The sequence below is a fragment of the Corythoichthys intestinalis genome, chromosome 21 (assembly GCF_030265065.1).
Source record: "Corythoichthys intestinalis isolate RoL2023-P3 chromosome 21, ASM3026506v1, whole genome shotgun sequence".
NCBI lineage: Eukaryota > Metazoa > Chordata > Actinopteri > Syngnathiformes > Syngnathidae > Corythoichthys > Corythoichthys intestinalis.
In genome coordinates, this window is record NC_080415.1 from 21900130 (window position 1) to 21923479 (window position 23350).

The 23350-nt window shown below is 40.0% G+C and overlaps 1 protein-coding gene across 1 annotated transcript in view; it reads left to right on the forward strand.

The window, feature by feature from the left end:
• The first annotated feature begins 412 nt into the window (after positions 1–412).
• ntn2 (netrin 2) overlaps positions 413–23350 on the forward strand; it is a 105182-nt gene continuing 82244 nt past the window's right edge. Inside the window, exon 1 of the mRNA XM_057826937.1 lies at positions 413–605. The gene's annotated coding sequence lies outside the window, so the exon portion shown is untranslated. The remainder of the gene's footprint in view (positions 606–23350) is intronic.

A 23350-nucleotide genomic window follows, 5' to 3' on the forward strand; every position in this document is an offset into this window, starting at 1 on the left:
TTAAATTCTAATCCCGATACCAATTTGGCAGCACTGTAACAACGAGTGCGTAAAAGTTGCGTGGTATGTGTTGTAAAAAGTGAAAGCAGTTGTGTGGTGTCATAGGGAAGCCCAGAGGGGTTAGAGGACACTGATTCAAGTAATAGTTTTGGTTTGGGCTGATTTTTTTTTTTGTTTAATTGTGGCTTTTTAGCAGCACTTTAATTCCTGCGCATTTAAAATGCACACGGCCAAAACGCATGTAGTGTCATTAGAATATTTGGTTGCCCTCTGTGCGCGCATACACACACGCACACGTCGCCTCCTCCTCTCCCCCACACATGCTTGGGGAAAATGTGTGTTTGATTTGAATGGGGAGTTGCCTACCCCGGTCTTGCTTTACAACATATGGACGACTGCTCGCTTCTCAGTTGGGTCGAGGCGCGCCTGAGAGAGAGGGAGAGGTAGTCCACATTTTCACTTGGGACTCTGTGGCGTGCCTTTCCTTTTAATGTTTTAAAGGAAAGTCAAGAAAGTCGCGCGTGGGAGAGATTTAAGGACAGTTTTTTCCACTCTAGGACACCCCTAAGGCTAATTTGTGGAACGGTTCCAATACAGCTTCCCTGGTAAGTTGGATCTGATTATTATTTCAGCAAGTGTGTAGTGCACAATGACAGGTTACATGAACCTGCCATTAGTGTCAAATGAAGCCAGTGGCTGTCATTACCTTATTATAGGCTGAGCTGGTGTGTACGCGCGCACATTCACAGACAGGTGTCACTCTCAGCAGTTGGAAGGAAAGCAGCAGAGAGAAGTGAGTATATGCGCTGTGCGGAGGAGATGGAAGCTTAAGGGGCGATTCCGAGCCAAGGGTGCATGCCAAAGCTAGCAGTGCGCCTCTCGGCTGCCTTCTTCCTTCAACATGCGTGTGTCACTTCCAATATTTTCCTAGCTCGCACTCTCTTACACCTGAAAACATGGTGTCCATAAGAATTGCACTGTAAAGATAAAAACAAGAGACTATTCTTTTACCCACTCTAGAAAACTAAGTTTAACTTGAAAAATACTAAATATGTGCATATTTTCAGTTGAGTGATCTTAATTCTAAGTCAATTTCACTTAAAATGTTTCGTTCAACTAATGTTTTTTCTCAAATATTTGTATTCAGTGTTTTTTTTTTCTTTCTTTTAAGAGATTGAATTCGGGTGGGGGTCAGTAACCCGCGGCTCTAGAGCCACATGGGGCTCTTTAGTGCTGCCCTAATGGCCACCTGGAGCGTTTTCAAATATGTTTTGAAGTGACAAAAGATGGGGCAGGGAAATATATTTTTTTGTCTTAACATGGTGTCTGTATGAGGACAAACGCAACACATGCGTTCTTCTATTTCTTTAATATTGTAGTGAAGTTAAACTGCAGGAAAAATACACATTTAATGTATTTTCCGCACTATAAGGTGCATTGGAGTATAAAGTGCACCTTCAATGAAATAAAACCGTTTTCATGTATTGTGCATCGCATTATAAGGTGCAGTAGTAGTAGCCGTAGTAGTGGTTGGCGTTGCGTTATGCATCCACAAGATGGAGCTGAGCTAAAGGGAATGTCATGCCAAGATTAACCAATATTGATCCATACATACTGTATAAGGCAAATCGGAATATAAGGCGCACTGTCAGCTTTTGGTGAGGCTTTCAGGTCTGCCTTATAGTGTGGAAATTATGGTTATCATGAAGGCTCATTATGTATTTGTAGCCAACTTAGTCATTTTGATACTAGGCTAATACTAGTATAGGTAATATACAATAGATACATACAGAATGCATTGCCTTCATTATAGGGACTATATGGGTCTTTCATTTTCTTGTGGCTCCAGACATATTTGTTTTTTGTTTTTTACTCCAGTATGGTTCTTTCATCATTTTTGGGTTGTTGACCCCTGAATTAGGGACAGAACAGGAGCCAAAATACCAAACAAGATAATTCTATTTAAATCCAGATTTTACAGGAAAATTGGTATTATCATTTAATTTCTGCCATCATTTTATCTTTGCGTTTTATTTATGTATTTCTTTTTTATTTTGCATTAGGCTACTACAGCTCAAGTACATAAAACGAGTCCATTTTTTTTACCCTGAAGTCCTATTATGAGCCTTTTGAGTAATATTAGTTGTAGATGCACTCTTACTGTAGGTGCCATCGTTAGATAGTATTGTTGAGGTTAAAAAATAAAAAAAAAAAGACAAATTTAAAAAGCAAAATAATAGTTGGTAGTGCAAATACAACAAAATAGCTTTTCTATCCTTGAAATTTTTGTAACTCAAGAAATTTAACTTGTTGTTAACTGTAAAAAGTCAGACAAACAGCCCTGTGGGGTACATTTGTGTGAATTTGCTCTAGTGTACCCCCATTTCAGACTGTTTTGAGTGTTATGTGCCGCCTTAGGCGACTAAAGCGTAATATCAAACCCCTGACATGATGAGCCCCGCCCCCTCAAAGCTCACTGCTTGCAAACAAGTCCAGAGCTGAAAGCGACAGTCCGGTCCGGCGTTCTTATCTTAACTGCTTCAATGGCCTTAAAGTATGCCCCTATTGCCCCTTGAAACAGTGTCAGCCACTTGACCTACTTCTCACCACTCATGATTGGAATCAGTCCACCTAAGGCGAGTCTTGGAATCAGAATCGATTTGAGGATATGAACAACATTTAAACGCAAAATATCAAATGCAAGCGTATGTTTTTTGGCAATGATTTAGTTTTTGAATTGTTTTGCTGGGTATCCATCACTAACAAGGTAGAGCCAGGAAGAGCTGCCGCCACATGATGTGTGCCAGCTAATCCTAGGCAACACTCTGCAGATTTTGGTCACTGTGTCGTTATGTGTGTGTTGAGGGTATTAATAAACCAGCAAGGGTGGTCGCATTGGGATGGGGAACATGCAGTTTAAGCATATGTTTTTTCTTATTAGGCTACATTTTTTTCAGTCATTCAAGAAGTCTGTTTTTTACTTATGTGGTATCTAATACAGAAATAAACATTTGAACTTGTAGCTTGAAAAAGTTTGATCTGGACTCATACAATAAGAATTAGAGTCACAATAAATTCTCATGTTTATTTTCACACCACTGAGAATTAACCAATATGGTTATGAGAAAACCACAAACACCCTTAACTTTAGTCAGACTTGAGCCATGTGTTGCCCTTAAGACAATAATTAGTAAAACTAGAAAGAGACTTTGAGCAATGACGTCTACACCCTATGATGGATTTGTCTTTCATTGATGTAGTTTTCAGACAAAAGTGAAGGCATGTCCTTGTCCAAATCATCATGATTAATGCAAGTAATGAAAGTTTTTTGAACTGATGAATTCCATAATTGCATAAGTCGATCTAGTATACAATATTTGTTCATTCCTTTTAAATCCCAAGACCAAGAGACATTTAATAAGTAGATTGCAGTGGAATGAGTTGGAGTGTTAGTCTACTGACATTACACACACTCACTCACTCATTCTCTTGTAATTTAGAGGTGAAAGTGCGGTCTCGACGTCTGTGGCTGTGTTGCTTTTATTTTCTCTTTGACAAATTACATGTGTGCGCGCTCACCTCAAGTGTTAAAATACCTGTCGTCCGTCGGCGTGACACTCAAGACGCGTCTGGCAGCGGGAGAACGACACAAGGGCAAATATCGGCATGCTTCATCCTGCCTGCTCCCCGCGTCCCGCTTGGCCTGCATGCATGTGTCGGCCATACATTTCCTCCAGGTGTGTGTGTTTGTGTGGGTGTGTGGGTGTGTGGTCCGTGGTTTGAGTGCCTGTACACACCAACTACCTTTTTCAATTCAATGCACACATATTTAATGCTTGGGTCAACCAAAACTATGGACTGTCAATAACTTTTTAATTCCCATAGCACTTCAAGGCACAAATGAAAGTTCATTGATATTAAGATTCCTTGAATAAAACCCCAAAAGTTTGAGAAACCCTGGACTAAGAGTAGATGCTTGAGCATCCTTGACAAAATGTGCTTCCAATGTTTAACGATAGCCACGTAACCATCCAAGAATTCCAAGCACTTGATAAACTATTTTTTGTGAGCTCAAAGTGGATAATTTCTATTGGCTGTGGGCTACATTTTCCTCTTGAGCAATATAAGGGGGGGAAAAGCATAGATATAAGTAGATCTTTTGAAAAAAAAGCATGCCCACCTCTCCTTTTCTTTAAATCCTCCTCTGCTTCTCAACAAACCACTTCCTCTCGGAGCCACGAACACCTAACTTGACCAGCAGCCAACCTTACTGCTCCCAAATTTCCCACACACTTAAAAGAGAATACATTAAGCACCACTGAGAAATGATCATGTGTTTTCTTTCCTCTTTTTATGTTTTTGGCACAAATGCCTAAACCTTATGGGTTACATGAATTCATAAAACATTTTAGGCCACCAAAGAGACTCACTTCCGTACACCTACCAGACATACCAACCAGTTCTATATTAAATATGTCTCAAAATTCGCAGTATATGGTTGAAACAATATCTGGATGCAGATGGGAGTGCATGGTATAAAATTTTTTTTTTTTTTCCTCTGCAAAACCTATTTACTCTATCAGTGCCATTGACGATGATATCCTTCTGCTGTGAATTAAAATTTGCTTGTCACTAGCAGACGTTTAATCCATTTAAACTGTGAGGGCTAGCAGTGAATAAACAGGTGAGAGCATGAGAGCATAATTAAAGACACCATGATTTTAACAACATATTATCACGTACCATATTTTTCGGACTACAAGTCGCACCTGAGTATAAGTCGCACCAGCCATAAAATGCCCAACGAAGAGAAAAAAAACATATATAAGTCGCACCTGAGTATAAGTCGCATTGTGGGGGACATTTACTTGATAAAATCCAACACATAGAACAGATCTGTTATCTTGAAAGGCAATTTAATATAAAAATTAGGGCTGTCAAAATTATCGCGTTAACGGGCGTTACTTAATTTTTTTGATTAATCATGTTAAAATATTTGACGCAATTAATGCAGATAACCCGCTCAGACAGATTTAAATGACAGTACAGTGAAACGCTCACTTGTTGTGTTTTATGGAGTTTTGCCGCCCTCTGCTGCCGCTTGGGTGCGACTGATTTTATAGGCTTCAGCACCCATGAGCATTGTGTAAGTAATTATTGACATCAACAATGGCGGGTTACTAGTTTATTTTTTGATTGAAAATTTTACAAATTTTATTAAAACAAAACATTAAGAGGGGTTTTAATGTAAAATTTCTATAACTTTTACTAACATTTTTCTTTTATGAACTACAAGTCTTTCTATCCATGGATCGCTTTAACAGAATGTTAATAATGTTAATGCCATCTTGTTGATTTATTGTTATGATAAACAAATACAGTCCTTCTGTACCGTATGTTGAATGTACAGTATATATCCATCTTGTGTCTTATCTTTCCATTCCAACAATAATTTACAGAAAAATATGGCATATTTTATAGATGGTTTGAATTGCGATTAATTGCGATTAATTACGATTAATTAATTTTTAAGCTATAACTAACTTGATTAAAAATTTTTATCGTTTGACAGCCCTAATAAAAATACAATAGAAAACAACATGCTGAATAAGTGTACAGTGCATGAACAACAAAATGCGAATATACTGTCCTCACCAGGACGCTACGGCTCGGTCCTGGCTATACAGCGAGCTAAACTCCCAAATAACGATGCTTTAAGTCCGTATAATTTGCAGAATCAATTTCATCCTCGATACCAAACAGGTTCCCATCAACGTAAATAAATGATAATTAGGTGCTGTTACAATGACACAGACAGTTAGCATGCGTTCGCTAGCATTAGCACATCGTTCAAACAACCACACAACTGGCTTTAAGTGTCCGATCGCTGGTGGAAAAGACACAACAACAGAAAAGATGATACACACAGGCGTTGCCTCTGTAGAGATATTTTACAAGCATAAACAATGAACGTAGGTTCGCAGCTGTGTTTCTCTCTCGCTAACTCACGCACTCACTCAAGCTGCGTCTGTCTTCTTCTGGCGTGTGAGTGGTCTTCTTCACGTAAACAAGTGCGAGTGCGCCCCCACGTGGGCGTGAAAGCGCCACAAACTAAAGCATGCATTTCAATATAAAAAAGTCAATAATACAATTGAACACACATTGCCAAAGGCAGAACGCGAACGTGGCCATAGCTATTAAGTTATTCAGATAACTATAGCATAAAGAACATGCTAAAAAGTTTACCAAACCATCAGTGTCATTCCAAAACACCAAAATAACATGTGAAATGATATCATAATGTGTTAATACATTCACACATAAGTCGCTCCTGAGTATAAATCGCACCCCCAGCCAAACTATTAAAAAAACTGCGACTTATAGTCCGAAAAATATGGTACTTACTTTGTTTCAATCCGAAAACTCTGTGTAGCATGTCTCATCGAGTGTCAAGACACAGCTGTGAATGGCCACAGCCATGGGGATTTTATGGGTGAAACACGGTAATATAACAATGGTTATAATGCAGAAATCCCAGACATCAAGGAGTGGTCGAGATTTTCTTTTTCAAATACTTACCCTTTTAAACGTTTCTTTTTTTTCTCCAATTTTTCTTTGTTTGGATTGATTATTTATCATCTAAAATATTGGGGAAAATGCGACAGTAACAAAAAAAAAAAAATACAAGCGATACTCATGAGGTAGATATCCGTGACTTATTAACAGACACTATTTTTTTCATTGTGAGATAATTTGTTTAAAAGTTTAAAATATGCGAGTGAATAATTTAATAAAGTCATTATTTTAAACTAAATATTAGACATCAATTAGTGACTCTAAGCTAAAAATGATAGACATTTAGAAAAATATAAATACTTACCTAAAACGGACAAATTAAAACAGTTCACGGGCTTAATGCGCCATGAAACTGCTATGGCAGCAAATAGACATATTGTTCTATCAAACACAACACTTCTTTTGTCTTAAAATACAGCAGATTATTTTGAAGAGGGGTGCAAGAGCAGAAACAGCTTTTTCAGCCTTGTCTGTGTTTTCCGCCATATGACATTTTTAATTTGTCCGTTTTACCCTGAAGACCCATGTTTACAGACACGGTACAACCACTTTTGTTTCAACCCAACCATAGAAAGAAGAAGCCAAAGAAGCCAAGTCATTATACTATTTATCATTCAAAATGTCATTTTTAGCATAGAATCAATAATTGATGTCTAATATTTAGTTTACAAAAAAGACTTGAAAGAATTATTCACTCGCATATTTTAAACTTTTAAACAAATTACATCACAGTGAAAAAAATAGTGTAATAATCGATCCAAACAATGAAAAATTAAAAACAACACATATAAAAGGGTAAATAATTATGAAAAAAAGTATATAAATACACACACACACACACATATATATATATATATATATATATATATTTTTTTTTTTTTTTAATTTATTTTTTATTTTTTTATTATTATTATTTTTTCCTTTTTTTGATGCCGCAAGCTATCCACACTAGCGTTGTGATGGCCACCTCTGTGTTAACACATTAAAGCAACACTTGGTAACTTTTCAGTTTTGGTTGACTTTAGCGACGCCGGTGACGCTGAGTTTCCCATTAGGACCAGCGCACACCCGCACGGTGTCGTAAAATCATCAGTCAATCAAATATCAATCTCCTGGTCACCTGCAGATGGATTAAACAACATTTCTGTTTCCAGCGGCTATGTGAAGGATGAATAGTAATAAGGTAATGAATCCAGTTGTGGCTAAATAATAGCATATGACAGTTAGCAACTGTGTGGCTTCGTGTGCCTAGCCCCCTCCACCCCACCCAAACTCGTCAGCGCGGACGAGTTCGGTTGAGAGGGGGCGTCACGCCAGCGAGTGAAAGCAGTGCTAATGTTTATTCCCTACATCCTGGTAGCCTTCATTTTTTTCCTCCTTAGACAAAACTTTTTGTCTCTTTTGTTGCTCTGCCATCTTTGCAGAATTCACGCGATAGCGTTCGCATCTACTTCTGTCTTTATAATGAAGGGGGAAGGGGGAAACGACGTATGCCGTAAAGCAGTCAGCACATTTGTATTTTTTTTTTTTTTTGTGTGGTGTAGGATTCCTGCGACCCTCCTCAAAGTTAATTAGTGCCGGTAAAAGCGATACAGACCCCTTCAAGACATAAAAAAGGTGTCATTCAACTAGTTGTCAGTCAACATATTATCACAAATGTTATGAAAATATTTTTTAAAGGTTGAAAAGTTACCTAGTGTTGCTTTAAGGGTTAACCCTTAATTGGCACACGTCAGCCAATGATACTGAAATAATTGGCAGACATTGACGGCGCTTGACATCAGTGGCACTGAGACATAAGCATTCATAGGCAATCTTCCCAGTTTAGGTGAATTGGACGTCTGTCGTCAATGGCAGTCAACACATCAGCTGCCATTGACAGGGCTAGACGTCCAATCAATTTTGACTTTCAAAAAGAACTACTCTTGTATTACTAAGATACTGAACACAAAAGATGTTCTGGCTTGTCTGCAAGAGTGTTATGATTATGATTTTACTAGTTTTATTTGTATAACAAGTCAGTGTGAGACCTAAAAAAAAAATTAGGATGTTGTTACTTGTACGTTAGATTATTACACATCCTAAAGTGAATTCATGTTTCTTACCTTGCCGAATTTTTGTAGAAAATATGTTTAAAACAATATAATAATGTCTCCTTGTGCCCCACTGTTTTATATAGTTCCGGTCAATCAACCCTATTTAACCCTTCAGTCTGGCGGCTCAGTTAATGCCTGACACTTTTCCCTCTTCTCATGTTTTTCCCTCTGCTCCCTCCCATTTTCTCACCAAAACACTGACCTCACCCTCGACGACAGGAAAAATACACTGTAGCTTGGCTATCAGCAATTTTTTTTGTCTGTGTTTTTTTCATAGGTTGTGAGAACTACCTTGACCTCAATATACACCTTGAACCTTCTCTCCTTGTGTCTGGTGCTGGATAGGATTATGTTGATCTTGAGAACTCTGCTCGGAGTCTAGGCCAGAACCTGATACATTGTTGTGCGGGGCGTTCAGGTTCAGTGTCATTTTCTTAGATGAAATGATAAGAATAGGCAGGGATGGGATGGAGTCACACATTTTAAAGACCAAACAAAGTTTTAAGATTCAAGTTTAAAGTCTTGCAAAAATAGAAGAAGTCAAGCTGAATAAAGTCATCCAATCTTACTCAGTCACACATAAGCCACTTACCACACAAGATCTAAATTTTATTACCGTATTGGCAGGAATATAAGACGGCCCTGATTACAAAACGACCCCCTCTTTTTCAAGACTCAAGTTTGAAAAAATACTTTTTGAACTCCAAATTAGCTTTTATACAGAAAATAATTACAGTACATCTGAAAAATGATTATAACAACATATTTGAGAGAAAAAGCATGTTATTTTGCCTCATTCAAATCTTAAAATCTGTACATTTAAATATGTAAACTAAAGTGCAATCACATTCGTAAATGAATGGCTTCTGGTTTTTGAAATGTAAATAAACCAATCTATTGTGATAAAATAACAATATTGCAATTACTGCATTAACCATCAAAGTGAAGTCTAACTGTAACTGTAGTCTTGAAACAAATCTGAATAAGGAAAAACACTGCAATATAATAATGCAAACTGGTTAAACTTGAGAGTAGCTGAGATCTGTCATGACAGAACATCGCTTCAATGATATCTGGCGCCATCTAGCGTCGTGAATGGGTATAATGTCTAGACCGCGAATATAAGACGAACGCAACTTTTTCAGTCTTATTTCAATGCAAAAAACACCATCTTATATTCGGGCCAATACGGTAGTTAGCAATATTTTTATTTAGCTACTTTCACTAATATTGCGTTTTTTTGCTTTTATCATTATAATTTTGATGTGCCTGACCATATTTAGGCTCAACTAAAAAATAAATCTTCCTGATGAGGGCTCCAGACTACCTCCTCGCTTCATCCCAGAGTAGACAAGAGCAGGGTTTAAACATTTGTCAGTGATCCCTCAACTAATGACGCCCTTAGCTGGGAAAGAAGACACCCGCCTCCTGCCCTCAACACAATTCTCCCTACTTGCTCCACCTTTCTAGCTGTCTCATCTCGCTCTCTCTTTCTCCCTCTTGCACACACAAACTCCCACAAACATGAGTATTGTCGTCATCACTGTGGAGATGGCCGTCATCAAGAAGACCACTGATATCTGACCTCTCTTACCTGGGGCCTGTCAGTCATGTTGAGTCATATGGTTAGGTTTATTTGTGCTACTCTGTTTCTTGCCTTATCCTAGACCCCAATTAATGGTGAAATAAGGCGCAACCTGTAAAATCGAACCAAATTAATTTCAGAACTACCGGTAAACTAAAATATTAAGGAAAAAGGAGGTTTTTCTCACAAAACTGCCAAATTTGTCATATGATCCAACAGCGGCTTATGAATCTAAGGCACCGGTGTCAAACTCAAGGCTCAACTCATGGGCGATAGCTGTCCTACCTCGTCTCTCTGCGTGACCTGCAAAAGCAAATTTATATGCATTCATCTCATGTTTATAGCCAAAATACATAAAATGCATGCAGATAAAAGTCATAACTTTTTAAAATATTAAGATACAGTGATCCCTCGCTACTTTGCGCTTCAAACTTCGCGCCCTTAATCCATCGCGGATTTTTTTTCCAATTAAAAAGAAATAAATACAGTATTTTATAGAGATGTCCCGATCCGATCACGTACAGCCTCTCACTCGCCCTCCTGCTTCTTTTCTTGCTCAGCAGACAGCTGGAGTTGTTAAAGTTAACGATGATTGACAGGCGTTGAACGTTCAGTCATGCCAGAGAAGCTTGGGAGCGCTACCTTCAAAGGTGCCAAGTCATTTAGCTCGTTAAACACTAGCAGTAGTGACCAGAGGTGGGTAGTAACTCGTTACCTGTACTACGTTACACTTAGTTAAGTAACTTTTTGAGCAAAATGTACCTCTAAGAGTAATTTTACAAAGCCATACATTTTACTTGAGTAGATTTGTGGACAAAAAAAACGCTACTCCGCTATTTTGAGCTACACAAAAGTCGTTACATTTTTCCTCTTTATTCTACATACTGGATTTATTTATTTATTTTGCCAGCGATGCCAAGAGGAGCTCTACCAATTTCACCAATGAGATGCCGCAACAATAAACAAATGACTCATTACACTAATCAGATGCAAGCTTGCCGTTCTATGATCATGCCAGCCTGTTCAATCACGTGGTGTCTTTAAAGCACTATAAAAAAGGGAGTATTTGACATAGAGCGCTGCCCTCAACATGACTCAAAAGTGCGGTTTTAAACCTCTCCTAGTTTTTATTTGGCACTGATTGACCACGGAAAACCAGAGATATGATCCTTTTAATTTCATAATAGTACCTATTCACTATTCAAACTAGGAACTATTTTCTCCACTAGAGGGTACTTGTGCTCTTCGGACGAATAATGCTTCATTTCTTTCATTTTTTTCCCCCTCTCACTGGAATTCAATTATTATTATTATTATTTTTATTTCTTTGGTTTAATGTGGTTATGTAATGGGTTATTGTACAATATCATCGTAACAACAGTTCATACAGATAAGCTTGTGCTGAGAGAGAGGAAAAATACCATTTGGAAAAAAAAATTGAACAAAAATGTAAGCAGTTACTCACAATGTTACTCATTACTTGAGTATTCTTTTCACTGGTTACTTTTGTACTTGAGTACTTTTTTTTAGTAACTACTTTTACTTCCATCCATCCATCCATCCATCCATCCATCCATCCATCCATCCATCCATCCATCCATCCATCCATCCATCCATCCATCCATCCATCCATCCATCCATCCATCCATCCATCCATCCATCCATCATCTGCCGCTTAATCCGGGATCGGGTTGCAGGGGCAGCAGCTTTAGCAGGGCAGCCCAAACTTCCCTCTCCCAAGCCACTTCAACCAGCTCCTCCGGCGGGATCCTAAGGCGCTCCCAGGCCAGTCGAGAGGCACGGTCTCTCCAACGTGTCCTGGGTGGACCCCGCGGCCTCCCACCGGTGGGACATGCCTGGAACACCTCTCCAGGGAGGCGTCCAGGAGGCATCCGAACCAGATTCCCGAGCCACCTCTCAAAGCGGTGGAGTAGCAGCTCGACACCGAGTCCCTCCCAGATGACTGAGCTTCTCACCGTATCTCTAAGGAAGAGCCCGGAAACCCTGTGGAGGAAACTCATTTCGGCCGCTTGTATGCGGGATCTTGTTCTTTCAGTCACGACCCACAGCTCGTGTCCATAGGTGAGGGTAGGGATGTAGATCAACTGGTAAATTGACAGCTTCGGCTTTCAGCACTGCTCCTTCTTCTCCACTACGGATCGGTGCAGAGTCCACATCACTGCAGACGCTGCACCGATCCGCCTGTCGATCTCCCGCTCCCTCCTACCCTCACTCGTGAACAAGACCCCAAGATACTTGAACTCCTCCACTTTAGTTTTACTTGAGTAATATTATTTTAAAGTAACGCTACTCTTACTTGTGTATAATCTTTGGCTACTTTATCCACCTCTGGCTGTGGCAACTCATTGTGTGTATGTAAGTTAACAGCGTGAGCAGATTTAAGTGGACTCATTCAATGAGCATTTAATAAAGACATGCATTATTTTTACATTGTTCTCTAAAAAAAATAATATAATAATTTGAGTATTTGAGTTGATTTTACATTTGAAGTGCTTATAAACCATTTATGAATATGTATATATGTATGTATATGTATGTATCTCTCTCTCTCTCTCTCTCTCTCTCTCTCTCTCTCTTTCTCTCTCTCTCTCTCTCTCTCTCTCTCTCTCTCTATATATATATATACATATATTTATATATAAAATAAATCGTCGTCTCGCCCACCCAGGCGGTATGGTCTCTCCTTTCAAGCTCGGGTCCTCTACCAGAGGCCTGGGAGCTTGAGGGTCCTGCACAAGATCTTAGCTGTCCCTAGGATTGGGTTCTTCTGAATGGAGAAGTCGGACGTTGTTCCTGGTATCTGTTGGAGCCATGCACCCAGCTTGGGGGTTACTGCCCCTAGTGTCCCGATCACTACTGGCACCACTCTTGCCTTCACTCCCCACATTTTCTCCAACTCTTCCTTCAACCCTTGATATTTCTCCAGCTTTTCATGTTCTTTTTTCCTGATGTTGCTATCGCTCGGGATTGCTACATCTATCACTACTGCTGTCTTCTGATGTTTATCCACCACCACTATGTCAGGCTGGTTGGCCATCACCAGTTTGTCTATCTGGATCTAGAAGTCCCACAGGATCTTGGCTCGGTTGGTCTCGACCACCTTCGGAGGTGTCGCCCACCTTGACTCTGGGGTCTCCAGTCCGTACTCGGCACAGATGTTCCTATACACTATGCCTGCTACCTGGTTATGTCGTTCCATGTATGCCTTGCCTACTAGCATCTTACATCCTGCTGTGATGTGCTGGACTGTCTCAGCGGCCTCTTTGCATAGCCTGCACCTGGGGTCCTGTCTGGTGTGATAGACCCCAGCCTCTATTGCTCTTGTGTTAAGGGCCTGTTCTTGTGCTGTCATGATCAGTGCCTCCATGTTGTCTTTCAGGGATGTACTGTATATATATATACACACACAAATTTTTTTTTAGGTATACTTTGGGGGAAAAAAAACCAAAAACATATGTATCTCTTCTCAATGCTAAATCTGAATAAATACATTAAACACACACACACACACACACACACAAAAACCCTCGCTAGGATAAGCGACTCAGATGTTGTTAATGCATGAATGAATTATTTAAAAGGATATAATTCCAATGTAATATTATCAGGCAATCATAGAGGTTTATCAATTATAATGGCATTTCCTCGGGAAAACAACTGCAATGTGTACTAATGAGGTAGATGATCTAAGCATTAGCTCTACATTTATTTTGCTTTTTCTTTGGCTTTTTGATTATCTGTTACAGTAAGCCACAACTATTGACTTTTTACAAATTTGGTTTGCATTGTTTTTTTCTTCAGATGCTTACTGAAAAAAACTTTTTTTTGTTGTTGTTGCTATTTTTCAATAACACAAGTTGTGATACTTGTAAGTCAGTGTACCAGTTTGGAATATCACTCATGTCACTCACTTGTTGCCCTGCACTCATCTCATCCACCATTGCTCTTAACATTGTCAGCCGTATTAAAAAAGCCTTAATGGTTGTGGAAGGCTGCTAATAACCCCACCAGGGATTACTGTACAGCAGACTTGAGGGACAGCAGGACACCACATCAGGTCTCCTCTCACTGTCACCCGAGCGAGAACCCCCTTTGCTTCCCATCTTAGAAAGGGGCTACCCAACCAGCGTGAAAGGCTCCCACTTGGGATACAAAGCGTCTCAGCTGTCCCGCTCCTATCCTCGCCCCCCTACCCGGAGCCCTCCACTATACACCCAAGCCAAATAAAGCCTCTCAGCGACTTCTGTTTTCCTAATCTGTGAACTCTGACTGAGGCGCCCACGCTTGAAAGAGAGACAACTCAACATGGGATGATCTCCCGGTGACAGGGAGAAGCTGAAAAAACGAATCCCGGAATGTCTGCGCTAAAACCACAAGACCACCCTGTTGTCCTTCCATTCTTGTCCTTCCCGCTCCACTCTGCTTCACACCCACCTTTCCCCCCAAATTTTATTTCCCCTTATTATCATTCTACATCAGCTGATTTTGCTAGCTAGTTAGCAATCAAAAATTAAAACCACTGACTGGGTTCCAAATGCGAAATGCTTCCACTTAGTGGGAGTTTATCGTTGGTGATAGATCAAGAGATGTAATCCTTAATTGCATGAATTGCTTTTTTATTTAATTCTAATAAATATGTAGTTTATATTCATTAAACATTTTTTAGTTTAACTTTTGTCAACTGTATTTGTGAAGACCTTTGAGGGTTTGAGATCTTTTTGATTATTTAGGGCCAATGAAATAAACTAGACAAGTACAAAACGATCATCGGAAAACACCAACACCACTACTCTCCAGGTAAAAAAATGGATTGGACATCTATTGCCGTCAATAGGTGGTTTTATCATAATTATATATTTTTCTTTAACTGACTACCACAGCAATAATACCCTCTGAGCGGGGCTCCAGACTGCGACCAAATAGTCGCATTTTGCTACTAAAATTAAGAGTTGGTGTCAGTAATTTTTTTTTTCATCTACTCGTACATGTGCGACCAGGAGCATTGCGTTTTTTTGTCGCTAACAAACTCCTTCACACTTAATCCACTAGTTGGCGGTAATGTAATTAGCTGGTTTAAAAGGGAAAATACAACAGAAGAAAAGAAGGTGGAGTTGGGAGATGTGTTGTGCTGGTTATAATTGGGGTAGCTGGAAAGCTTGGCAGCACTTGCAAACAATAAGGCGAGGTCAATACTGCAGGTCTTCATGCACGAATTCCATTTTTTCGTTTTCTTCCGACTCGAGTAAGGCGTTAACTTGGCGGTCTGAATGGGACAAGTCGTATAGAAGTGGACCATTTCAAATCCGATCTGGGCCACTTTTGTATGTGGTTTAAATCCAATCTGGGCAACATTTTTTCCAGAATGTGGCGGCGGACTGAACTGTTAAGTCTCCCAAATTGGAATTCATGCAGCAATTATGTCAGCAAAGAGCGAGAGCAGCAACAGATGTAGCTGTTTATTAGTGTTAGCGCCTAGCTTGAACTTGGCTTTTACTACACAGGAGGCGGGCTTGACCACTGTCATAAAATATCAAATGAAGAAAAGGATAAGCATGTTAATGCTCAGATTCTTACTGTGTGACAAATGAGGAATATTACAGTATTGCTTACATGGCCGAGTCGGGACTGAAGCACACACATAAGGTGTGTAGCAGGGGAGGGGGCAGTGCCCACCCATGGACACGCTCTGCCTACCCAAAGAAAACTGGATGTAGTACTAATGGCAGTCTGGGCACCGCGTATGGTATCCCATTCATATAGTACTGATGTGTTCTTAAGTTTTAACCTTTGCGTTGTTACCTCCTCTTTTACCTGCGTTGTTACCTCCTCTTTTACCTTAAAAAAAAAAAAAAAAAAAAAAATGAAATGTTGGTTTTGTTCCTAGGGGACATATTTTGATTTTTGTTTTTGCTTTTGTTTTTTATATTTTATCAAAGTTTTCACCAGTGTTCACCTGGCTGTTGAGTTTGGTGAGTTTTGAAGCATTCTGAGGGGGTCAAAGTAGGGCTTAAAGCGTCAGTGGGACAAAGAATGACTGCTAGGGGGCGCTACATAGTGTATTTGGAATTTGTCTTTACACGGTATCAAAGATTGCACCTGTCTTGACTTGCCTGCCAATTTAGGTGCATTTTGAAGCATTCTAAGGGGGTCAAATTGAGCTCAAACGGGCTGCAGGAACAAAGAATAATAATAATAAATAATAATAATAATAATAAACCCTAAAAAAAACATTGTCACCTGCATGTCCATACTGTTCAGTTATGAATGTCTTCCAAGTCAAATAAAATCAAATCAACTTTTATTTGTTTAAACCAAATCAAAACAAGTTATCTCAAGGAGAAAACAAAACATGTTTTAAGGTACAGTAGCCCTACGCTGGATTTCGACCTACTTGAGCATTGTAGCTTTTTTTTTTTTTTTTTTTTTGTTGCTCTTTTTGCCCCCCAGGTAAGACTAATGCCCACCCACACCTGGCATCCTGGTAACACCACTGGTACGTAGTTATTTGTTTTGATGCTTCTGTCGACTCTGAGCATGCGGGTCAGTTTACTCAGCCCATGTCGAACTGCGAATCAGAGCGCATGCATAATATTTGAACAGGCTCAATGGACAAAAGCCAAAAAAACAAATAGGACAAAAAATCGTAATTGTGCATTAAGACCTGCATAATGAACCTAGCCTAAGTGACCACTTTCTTTCCAACAAACCTGCCACCCCAAATGCCCCCTGTTTCAAAGGACGCCGACATTGGGAATAAGTCTGACTCAGGGGCTCATCGCCAAAAGTCATCGCCATTGAGCTGAAAGCCAACACACGGGGCGCGACGCGACTGCAGCGACGCGCACCGCCCTCTTCTTGTGCGTCGTTGCTCAGCTCTGATAAGCAATGAATTTGGAGGGCATTTCAAAATTTCCGTTGTTTTCTGAGCGCCAACAACTTCAAATACTGCTGTTTTTTGTTTTATTTATGTCCCGGAAATCATGCTGAGAGGTATCATAAAGTATGTGCTGGTCGCACACTACTAAAATGATCCGCTCCTCCATGTTGTCAAAGAGTGGAGTGTGGATGTCATTTCCCGGGTTGGTGAGTGTCCTCGCAGGTTATTTGTCGATCAATAAATCCACTGCTGATTGGTTGTAGTGACAGGTGACAGCGACAGAAATATAACAAAATTCCCAGGTTAACCCTTTCTAAGCAGTATACTGGTTGATGTCAAAACTGATAGAGGATAAAATATAGGTTCATACGGTTGTAGTTTTATACATTTATTATGAAAGTATTTATTGATTAAACAGTGAAAATTAGAGAAAACTTTGCATGTGGATAAACAGTGTGCACCCTAAAAATTTAAGTTAGGGGCCACTGTGCTCCTAGTAAAAAATGTTAGTCAGGAGCCCTGGTGAATACTAGTCATAGAGATGAAAATTAGAAGGTCTTCTTTGACTCTTCTCAGTCAAGTTATTGAATCAGTTGGCCTGAAAAAAAAATGCTTATTTTGCTTCAGACTGACAAAATAGAACTGGACAATTTCCTCAGGCATGCTGATATCTTTCTTGTAATGTACAGCACACAAAAACTACATTGAGTTTGTTGGCCTCCTGACATACTTTAAAGCCTACTAGAAGCCTTCTTTCCTTCTCCCCCTAAGGATACATTACAGATTATGAGTGCATACTTGGATATGTTGTATCTCTGGTATGAAGTTAAATATATTAAAGAGTTAAAGTAAACAACATTATGTGTTTTATTTGATGCTCTCATCAAATAAGAATCAACAAGAGAAGAACAACTACTGTAAATGCTGTACTTATCATCTGGATGTTTTCGCGCAACATTTTTTAAAAAAGCTGTTCCTTTGTAACAGTATGAAACATAAATCTTTCTAATTTTTGAATTAGTATGACATTGAGCAATTTGTTTAACGTGCATACTAAGTGACATCACAACCCACCGCTGGATTAATTTGATATACTGATGTACTTTACTAGAGTTGTTCGATCATGACTTTTTAACAGATATCCCGATATTATCCGACTCCAACAAAGTCCAACTTTTTTTTGGATGTATTTCAGTTTTTCCAAGATGCCAGCAATGTCATGTATAAAAATATTTTCTCAAATATTTCAACCTGAAGGATTGTTTTGCGCCCGCAGCAATTTCAGCATCAACCACATCTTATAGAAAACAATATATGATCCCATTATCAATGCCAAATGCAGAGATATTTTTATGCTGAGACATATTGTTAGTATTACACATGTCAGCCAGCTAGACCACAGTGGTGAACAAGAATTAATGATCTTAAAAGATTACATGAAACTTGTGGTTTTTATTATTATACGGGGTAAGTCATGAGGTTTTCATTAAGAAAAAAAAAGTAAGCGTCCCCTCCAGAGGGTGTGCTTTGTCACTGTTCCCACTTTGTTTAACCGCCCGCTCATCTCCCAGGCCGGGCCATATTTAGTCATTCCAGGCACTGAAACGCACCATTGCAGTCATCCACCTTAATCTGTCTCCCTTAAGTGTCTTGCTCCATCCATCTCATATTTTTATGCCCTAGTCACCTTCCTCCTCTCTCTCTCGCCCTCCTGTTGCTTCCATTAATCTCTGTCCACACTCACCATCCATGTCTGCGTACTGACTTTCCGTATGATTGCGTCCTTACTTATAACATCTTCCCTTCCTGGCTCCTCTCTTCTATGCTCCCGGGGTCGTTAAATCTGGATGCTTTTAACTGCATTTCTGATTTCCGGCTACCTACTTCCAGCCCTGCAACCTTTCAACCACCTTTCTCCTCTTTCCAGCCTCTGCCTTCTTTTTTCTCGGATGAACTTGGAAGTTGGGCCTGCATGCTAATGAGTTGCTAATTCCATCAGTCGTTTGTGTGTCCTCCTCGCGGTAGCCAGCCTTTTTGATGGAGTGCCTTGGCTGATGAACTCTCCCCACTTCAACTTCCTCGTGCTCGGACACATGCAATTGATCACTGTGCCGTTTCCTCTCTAATCATTTAGCAGCCTTCTTCCCTGAAATCCATTTTTCATACAATGATTGCAACAGCGGGGAATGTTTTTTTTCAAGTAATGTTTGCATGCCTTTCATTTCTTTTGGGAAAAGTTTTTTATGCTTTTTAAAAAACAGGCAAGAAATGGGATATGCACTCACTAATCCAATGCAACAGTATCCAAACTTCTGCCTTTACAAAATATTGACGTAGGTTTCAGTTCACAAACTCAAATGATACAAATATTTATTAATGCATAACACTATTAAGTATAATTGAATTCTGAGATTCCCTTACATCACATGTGTGAATATGATTGCTAAAAGCAGGGGTCCCCAAACTTTTTCCTGCGAGGTCCACATAACTTTTCCCTTCTCTGATGAGGGGCCGGGGTTAGTTTGTAACAGAAAATGTGTGACGATTGCAGGAGTGCCTAAATGTAAAAATGTATTGTTTTTTAGACAGCCACAATTAAATAACCCTTTCTGGATTCTTCACAGAACAAAAGTAAATAAAAACTAATAATAATAATTAGTGTTGCACCGATACCATTTTTTTGCCCCGATACCGATACCTGGCTGTGCAGTATCGGCCGATACCGATACAATACCGATACTGCCCCGTTCATATAAATATATAATTTTTTATTTTTATTTTTTTTCCCCAAAGAGCTACATAATTGGATATGAAATCATTGCTATCAAGGCTTTGTCAGGCTGTTGCTTACCTTTGCAAAATAGGAAAAAGACTAGTACAAAGTACAGTGCCTTGCAAAAGTATTCAGCCCCCTTGAGCCTTGCAACCTTTCGCCACATTTCAGGCTTCAAACATAAAAATATGAAATTTAATTTTTTTGTCAAGAATCAACAACAAGTGGGACACAATCGTGAAGTGGCACAACATTTATTGGATAATTTAAACTTTTTTAACAAATAAAAAACTGAAAAGTGGGGCGTGCAATATTATTCGGCCCCTTTACTTTCAGTGCAACAAACTCACTCCAGAAGTTCAGTGGGGATCTCTGAATGATCCAATGTTGTCCTAAATGACCGATGATGATAAATAAAATCGACCTGTGTGTAATCAAGTCTCCGTATAAATGCACCTGCTCTGTGATAGTCTCAGGGTTCTGTTTAAAGTGCAGAGAGCATTATGAAAACCAAGGAACACACCAGGCAGGTCCGAGATACTGTTGTGGAGAAGTTTAAAGGCGGATTTGGATACAAAAAGATTTCCCAAGCTTTAAGCATCTAAAGGAGCACTGTGCAAGCCATCATATTGAAATGGAAGGAGCATCAGACCACTGCAAATCTACCAAGACCCGGCCGTCCTTCCAAACTTTCTTCTCAAACAAGGAGAAAACTGATCAGAGATGCAGCCAAGAGGCCCATGATCACTCTGGATGAACTGCAGAGATCTACAGCTGAGGTGGGAGAGTCTGTCCATAGGACAACGATCAGTCGTACACTGCACAAATCTGGCCTTTATGGAAGAGTGGCAAGAAGAAAGCCATTTCTCAAAGATATCTTTAAAAAGTCTCGTTTAAAGTTTGCCACAAGCCACCTGGGAGACACACCAAACATGTGGAAGAAGGTGCTCTGGTCAGATGAAACCAAAATTGAACTTTTTGGCCACAATGCAAAACAATGTGTTTGGCGTAAAAGCAACACAGCTCATCACCCTGAACACACCATCCCCACTGTCAAACATGGCGGTGGCAGCATCATGGTTTGGGCCTGCTTTTCTTCAGCAGGGACAGGGAAGATGGTTAAAATTGACGGGACGATGGATGCAGCCAAATACAGGAACATTCTGGAAGAAAACCTGTTGGTATCTGCACAAGACCTGAGACTGGGACGGAGATTTATCTTCCAACTGGACAATGATCCAAAACATAAAGCCAAATCTACAATGGAATGGTTAAAAAATAAACGTATCCAGGTGTTAGAATGGCCAAGTCAAAGTCCAGACCTGAATCCAATCGAGAATCTGTGGAAAGAGCTGAAGACTGCTGTTCACAAACACTCTCCATCCAACCTCACTGAGCTCGAGCTGTTTTGCAAGGAAGAATGGGCAAGAATGTCAGTCTCTCAATGTGCAAAACTGATAGAAACATACCCCAAGCGACTTGCAGCTGTAATTGGAGCAAAAGGTGGCGCTACAAAGTATTAACGCAAGGGGGCTGAATAATATTGCCCGCCCCACTTTTCAGTTTATTATTTGTTAAAAAAGTTTAAATTATCCAATAAATTTTGTTCCACTTCACGATTGTGTCCCACTTGTTGTTGATTCTTGACAAAAAATTAAAATTTTATATCTTTATGTTTGAAGCCTGAAATGTGGCGAAAGGTTGCAAGGTTCAAGGGGGCCGAATACTTTTGCAAGGCACTGTATAATACTAGGCCAACAGTAAGAAAGTAAAAATAAGTTCATAATAATAAACTCTGAATGAACTGAGCAAACTTTTTTAAACCTCTCAAAGGCCAAACAGTGCAACTTTCATGAAATTATTGTCACATTCTGCTGCTGGTTAGATTGTGTTTTGTTGCTGGGCTGTTAGTGGGGGCGTTCCTGACGTCACACCTGAATCCAATGCAGGCTCATCAACGCAGCATTTAAGCACGGGTGAGCTCAGAGAAGGCTGCCGAGATATTTGCTTTGCTGATCGCCATTTGACATCTCGCACTATAGTCTTGCTACATTTGCTTGTTACGCCCCTGCATTGGGTTTTTTCTGTTAGTGTGCTGCACTCGTTTGTAACCTCTACCCTGTGCAGGTATTTGAGTGTTTTTATTTTGGCTTTTTGGCTCACTGCCTATCGTCTTAGGTAACCTTCGAGTTTGTAGTATTGAGCTTCGTCGACCTGCTGTCACGGACTCCTTTTGTTATTTCTACTATCCTGCGATCGCGTGTTATTTTTTGTTTGCAATCATTAAACCCTTGTACGTATCCCCCGCTTGTTGTCCGCTTAGAGGTCCAACCTTGTTTCCGCATTTGCGGACGCTAACAATTATAAGTAATAATAATTGACCACAGCATCCAGTCTCTCTATTAGCCTCCTTTTTTCGGGAGGGGGGGAGTCCCTTATTTCTATTTCTGAAAGGTGGCAACCCTACTTTGGAAACAGTTCCCAAATTACTGCAGCATTTCTTTAAGTAAAAGACAAAGTAACGTTGACGTAGTGAACTGACCAGAGATTATTGCACGGGTCCAGCCCCCTTCCTCTGGATAGGAGTCCTGCTCTTGCAGGCTCAAACTCGTTGTGTTCGTTCACGTTTCGTCTTCAAATGTTTCATCAGGTTCGAGGTATTGAAACTGGCCGATTTAACTCCACATCTCGAAACTTTCAGGCCGCAAATCTTGCATGCAGTCATTGATTTTAATTGACGGGATTTCTATTTTGAAATATTTCCCGACCGCCGCCATGTCGGTGCCGCCAAGCGGCCTTGTCATTGGTCAGGAGTGGCTATTGGCCCGTTCTCATTGGTCTGGAGCAGGCCAATAGCGATAGCTGCTTGGTGTTCCCGTGTCATCACACAACACAGAGACAGAGTGTAGTGAGCGCCAGGAGAAATAAAAAGGCTGCGGTCAAATGTTATAATAATGGACCGGTAAATGGTATCGGCGCCGTCTTTGTTGGTACTCGCCGATACCGATACCACCATTTCGGGCCGGATCGGCGCCCCCTGCCGATACTAGTATCGGTATCGGTGCATCTTTAATAATAATATAATATATAATATAGTAATGACACTATTAATTAAATCGATAATAACCAAATAACCCTCTCTGGGTTCTTCACAGAAAAAGCCAGGAATAACATGTAAAAAAAAAATTTTTTTTTTTTTGTTCAGGGGGTCGGACCAAATGTGGAGGCGGGCCGTATCCGGCCCATGGGCCGTAGTTTGGGAACCCCTGCTAAAAGTGTCCAAAGACTGTTTACAAACTTTTTTTCTAAAGGATTGGCTGCTTCAGGGCACCTCATTGTTGTTGGCTTTGACATACAATATAGCTTGTTCTGCTGTTGCCGCTTTAGAGCAGCTCGTTTTTTGTCCTGTGTACACTGCAGTA